A 6,303-nucleotide genomic window follows, 5' to 3' on the forward strand; every position below is an offset into this window, starting at 1 on the left:
GTGTGAACTCATACGAGACCTTAATGGCCGAGTAGTTGAACAAACATTTTGTCGAGCAAAAGCTTTACCTGGATAGCTTTAATTCGCTCGAGGTCGACGATGACGCTCCGATTGACAATCCGTACGAGACCTTGATGATCGCCAGCAATTGAGCAAACAACTCGTCGAGCAAGAACTTCACTTGGGCAGCTTTAATTTGCTCGAGGTCGACGATGACGCTTCGATTGACAATCCGTACGAGGCCTTGATGACCGCAATTACAAAGCAATTGAGCAAACTCGTCGAGCAAGAGCTTCACCTGGACAGCTTTAATTCGCTCGAGATCGACGATGACGCTTCGATTGACAATCCGTACGAGGTCTTAATGACCGCCAAACAATTGAGCAAACAACTCATCGAGCAAGAGTTTCACCTGGACAACTGGGATTCGCTCGAGATCGACAATGACGCTCCGATTGACAATCCGTACGAGGCCTTGATGACTACCAAGCAATTGAGCAAACAACTCGTCGAGCAAGAGCTTCACCTGGACAGCTTTGATTTGCTCAAAGTCGATGATGACGCCCCGATTGACAAATCACCATCGACCATCGACGACCTTGAAAAATCAAATGAGGAATCTGAAATGTCCGATTTGGACATTGACAATTCGAACGATTCCGATTATGATCCCGCCAACGAGTCTTTCTCGATGAAACTTTGTATATACAGTCATGAGGTCCATCGGAGACGTGAGAAAAGGTCTTCCGGTATTACATGAAGCAAGAAGATCTCAAACTCGTTGACTCGTCCGATGAGTTTTTCGCCAAGTGCAAGAATGTCAGGCAGGAGGTCGTTCATAGGCGGTTCCAAAGATTCGTGGACGGCTAATGCGCCAGTTTCAAACGCTGGCGCAAACGAATCAACAAAGGCATCAACACGATCGGCAAGATCAATAAGGAGATGATGAAGATGTTCGAAGAAAAGCGCAAGCAGCACGGCCGTGTCACCGACAGAACGATTCGACAGTGTGCACTCCAGTGAAGAAGACCCGAATACCAAGTTTAAAGCTTGCTTGCCTAGCTGTATCACTTTAAGAAACAAAACCGAATTGTTTCTCGGGCCACTCACAAGGTGGGCTATGACTTGTGGAAGAATCAGGTCAAGCTGGAAGAGAAACGAACCTAATTTATCGAGCTCGTGAAAAAGACCATTCATGACAAAAGCTATATCTCTGAAAAGGTCTTTAACAGTTCTTCTTTGACAAGGATCTGCACAATCACAGAACGCATGCGTTCAAAGGCGAACAGCAAGTTGCTGTTGGCTCCAAGATTGCTATCATTTCTATGTGATTATGCCCATTGTTAACATACCGGACATGATCTAGCCTCCTAGAGCCTTGAAGAGCCAGGAACCAAATGGACAATGGCCAAATATCAAGATGCGCAAGTTCTCACCAAACATCTTGGTCCAATCTTCTCGGGAACCACCGCAATGATGACCAACGATGACTTGGTCTTTAATAAAATATATTTTATATCCTTGAAGAGGTGTTTAATAAAATATACTTTATATGTTTGCGCTGTACGCTGGAGCATACTGCCTAATAACGGCTCCGCCGCGGGGAGAAAGGCGACCCTTGACTGTAAACAAAAAATTATTTATTTATTATCCACTTGTTTGTACCACTTTCTATTTCATTTGTACCACAAAATTACAGCGTTTAAAAAATTTTTTAAATATAAAAAAATAATTTAGTAATTTTTTTAAGTATTAAACCTAGCATTAAACGGCCAGCGAAATTCAACATAGAATCATTATTGTATCTGTTTGTACCACTTTTAATTTTATTTGCAATTACATTTTACCCCTTATAAAGAATAATTTTTCATTTTTGTAAAATATCATAAAACGGCCAATGGGATACAAACAAAGAATCATTTATTCCCTTATTACCCGTTTGTATCGCTTTTAATTTGATCAGTACTTCAGAAGGTACAGAATTAGAACATTTTTTTTAATTATTATTTTTTAGACCTTTATAAAATTTGGCCGTTTTAAAGATATCGCGAAACGTCCAATGAGATTCAATAGGAAATCGTTTATACTGTTTTTGATTTTTTTAGTATCTTAAGATACAGAATTATTGCGACTATACTTGTACAGTTGCGAGCAACGGAAGATTTCCGGTCCTTTCAAGCGAAATGAATCGACATCGTTGTTAAACGCACGTGAATCCATTCATGTGCGTCGCTCATGTTTCGTATGCATATTTATATCCATAAATCAATGCACATGCGCGATGTATCTCTTCTGCGGGATATACAATATTTACTGGATTCGTTATCGACGATACCGCGGAATGGAGAGAGGAAATATCTTTGCTCTCTTTTACAATGTCGTCCCTACGCGAAATCACGCCGTTTAGATGTTAATAGAGCCGAATATCGAATCATGCCGCGCAAATGTGAGCACGGCATTTCTTAGAATCGCGTTCTTGTAATGCATTTTGGTGTGATCAACAGAGTTAAGACACGCAACGAAGTAAGCGAGGCGAACCCCGACATTTAAAATCCCAACGAGGCTACTCAAAATTGAGTAGCGACCACAATGAAATACTACGCCCACGTCTAGAAATTTTTGATCGATACCGCGCAGACACCTTATTATCCACGACGATAATTAGTCTCGCAATGCCGATTGTGCAAACGACATTATCGGGCGCGATTAGCGAGATTCTTGTTTCGAATGCACCGCGTTCTACGATGAAAAGCACTTTAGCAGGTGTGTTCGTCTATCTCTATTGTTATCGCCCGCGGATAACAATGGAGATAGACGAGATGAAAAAAAGGAAAATCGAATAAAGAATTGCAGAAAAATATTTGTTGTTCGAAAAAGGTATCGTGATTTTATTACTGTGCAATTAATTAATTCAATAAACACACCGTAGAGCGCGATACATCCAACTTGTACACGATTATGTCGTTAGGATTACGAAGTATTTAAGCGTGCAATTAGCAGAACTCATGTCGATAACATTGCGCGGCCTCTATAACGAATGTAGTTATAAACATATATATATATAATAGTATATTTATTATATTAATATTTTTTTGAATAAAATAGAAGCAAAAGAGAGACAGTAAGAGAGAATAAAAAATTGTCAATTTTCGTACCCGTTTGAATATGTTTGATGATTATATTTTTTTACGAAATTGAATGCATAAATCATTTATTGAGTTATGTTTGGAAAAGCGAACAAAATGCACTTCGTATCGTTGGTTGATGAGAAAGATCGCTATTCCGACAAGGTCAGAGAAATTCGATACTATTGAATAAAGATTATCGGTAATATAAGCAGATGGTAATATTCTTTCACGTCACATCGGGAGTACAATGGACTTGCGATGTCGTAGGATCCAGAAAGCAAACAGAATACGAATGGAGCCGACTCGTTGCACGAGTAGATCTTATCCGCGATGAACTGTCAGGGGTGGATCACAGGATTGCTCTTATCCCAGTTTGCCCGAGTGTTCATCCCCTTTGACACGCAACCTGAGCCTCGATAACATAATGATGATAACGACGAATGCATGGTGATGCTGTGATAAACCATGGACAGTCTGACGATAAGTGTAAAAGATTAGAGAAAGATTGCAGAAAAAATTTATAATTTTTTTATATAGATAAATATAATGTAGTTTATCAATCTTTTCAAATTCAAAATAAAATAAATAATTAACTTGCATATAATATAATATTGCATAGGAGAAATAGAGAGAGAGAGAGAGAAAAGAGATCTTTAAAAAATTATATATAGGTTTCTTTGTAGACTTTCCATACAACTGCACATTTTGTATTCTTTTCATAGATTCCAATTAGATTGCGGTAGGTTGCATAAGGTTTTATATAAGAGAGACGTGTGTGAAGTTTGCATCTCAAGTGTTAGCATCTCACAAATAAACTTCATATTAACTAGCATCCAGCATAGTTCCATAGTTCTTGATAGGTTTTAACAATAGTTCCGTCTAATTTACTATTAAAATCGTATTTTTAAGAAATGAGATGCTAACTTCCGGTAACATCTGATAGCATCTCATCGTATTTCGAATATTTGATCATGGGGGAGTAGGATTCCGTGGAGTTTTACAGCCTAGACACATTCTGTCAATAGTTCTGACGATTAAATTCTGTAGAAAGTAATTTATCGTCACAAAACCCATCTAATCCGCGCTACTGGCACCTTACTTTCAAAAATCGGAAGTTTTATTAACAGTTCTATTTGCATCCCGAAGAGTTCTATCGATAAGTATTAAGGCCCGAAGCTGTAAAACCAAAAATGAAAAAGTTCTAGCCACTTTTAGTTATACGCTCTTAAAAAATTTCTAAGTCCCGAGGGGTTGATATTTTTTTCTAATTTTCGAAGTTCTAATGGTAGTTCTATTTGCATCCCGAAGAGTTCTATCGATAAGTATTAAGGCCCGAAGCTGTAAAACCAAAAATGAAAAAGTTCTGGCCACTTTTAGTTATACGCTCTTAAAAAATTTCTAAGTCCCGAGGGGTTGATATTTTTTTCTAATTTTCGAAGTTCCAATGGTAGTTCTATTTGCATCCCGAAGAGTTCTATCGATAAGTATTAAGGCCCGAAGCTGTAAAACCAAAAATGAAAAAGTTCTGGCCACTTTTAGTTATACGCTCTTAAAAAATTTCAAAGTCCCGAGGGGTTGATATTTTTTTCTAATTTTCGAAGTTCTAATGGTAGTTCTATTTGCATCCCGAAGAGTTCTATCGATAAGTATTAAGGCCCGAAGCTGTAAAACCAAAAATGAAAAAGTTCTGGCCACTTTTAGTTATACGCTCTTAAAAAATTTCTAAGTCCCGAGGGGTTGATATTTTTTTCTAATTTTCGAAGTTCTAATGGTAGTTCTATTTGCATCCCGAAGAGTTCTATCGATAAGTATTAAGGCCCGAAGCTGTAAAACCAAAAATGAACAAGTTCTGGCCACTTTTAGTTATACGCTCTTAAAAAATATCTAAGACCCGAGGGGTTGATATTTTTTTCTAATTTTCGAAGTTCCAATGGTAGTTCTATTTGCATCCCGAAGAGTTCTATCGATAAGTATTAAGGCCCGAAGCTGTAAAACCAAAAATGAAAAAGTTCTGGCCACTTTTAGTTATACGCTCTTAAAAAATATCTAAGACCCGAGGGGTTGATATTTTTTTCTAATTTTCGAAGTTCCAATGGTAGTTCTATTTGCATCCCGAAGAGTTCTATCGATAAGTATTAAGGCCCGAAGCTGTAAAACCAAAAATGAAAAAGTTCTGGCCACTTTTAGTTATACGCTCTTAAAAAATTTCTAAGTCCCGAGGGGTTGATATTTTTTTCTAATTTTCGAAGTTCTAATGGTAGTTCTATTTGCATCCCGAAGAGTTCTATCGATAAGTATTAAGGCCCGAAGCTGTAAAACCAAAAATGAAAAAGTTCTGGCCACTTTTAGTTATACGCTCTTAAAAAATTTCTAAGTCCCGAGGGGTTGATATTTTTTTCTAATTTTCGAAGTTCTAATGGTAGTTCTATTTGCATCCCGAAGAGTTCTATCGATAAGTATTAAGGCCCGAAGCTGTAAAACCAAAAATGAACAAGTTCTGGCCACTTTTAGTTATACGCTCTTAAAAAATATCTAAGACCCGAGGGGTTGATATTTTTTTCTAATTTTCGAAGTTCCAATGGTAGTTCTATTTGCATCCCGAAGAGTTCTATCGATAAGTATTAAGGCCCGAAGCTGTAAAACCAAAAATGAAAAAGTTCTGGCCACTTTTAGTTATACGCTCTTAAAAAATATCTAAGACCCGAGGGGTTGATATTTTTTTCTAATTTTCGAAGTTCCAATGGTAGTTCTATTTGCATCCCGAAGAGTTCTATCGATAAGTATTAAGGCCCGAAGCTGTAAAACCAAAAATGAAAAAGTTCTGGCCACTTTTAGTTATACGCTCTTAAAAAATTTCTAAGTCCCGAGGGGTTGATATTTTTTTCTAATTTTCGAAGTTCTAATGGTAGTTCTATTTGCATCCCGAAGAGTTCTATCGATAAGTATTAAGGCCCGAAGCTGTAAAACCAAAAATGAAAAAGTTCTGGCCACTTTTAGTTATACGCTCTTAAAAAATTTCTAAGTCCCGAGGGGTTGATATTTTTTTCTAATTCTCGAAGTTCTAATGGTAGTTCTATTTGCATCCCGAAGAGTTCTATCGATAAGTATTAAGGCCCGAAGCTGTAAAACCAAAAATGAACAAGTTCTGGAGTACTCTGCGTTGATACCACTGCTT

This window comes from Polyergus mexicanus, unplaced genomic scaffold (assembly GCF_030449975.1).
Source record: "Polyergus mexicanus isolate NDT 795.1 unplaced genomic scaffold, iyPolMexi1.0 SCAF_27, whole genome shotgun sequence".
Lineage (NCBI taxonomy): Eukaryota > Metazoa > Arthropoda > Insecta > Hymenoptera > Formicidae > Polyergus > Polyergus mexicanus.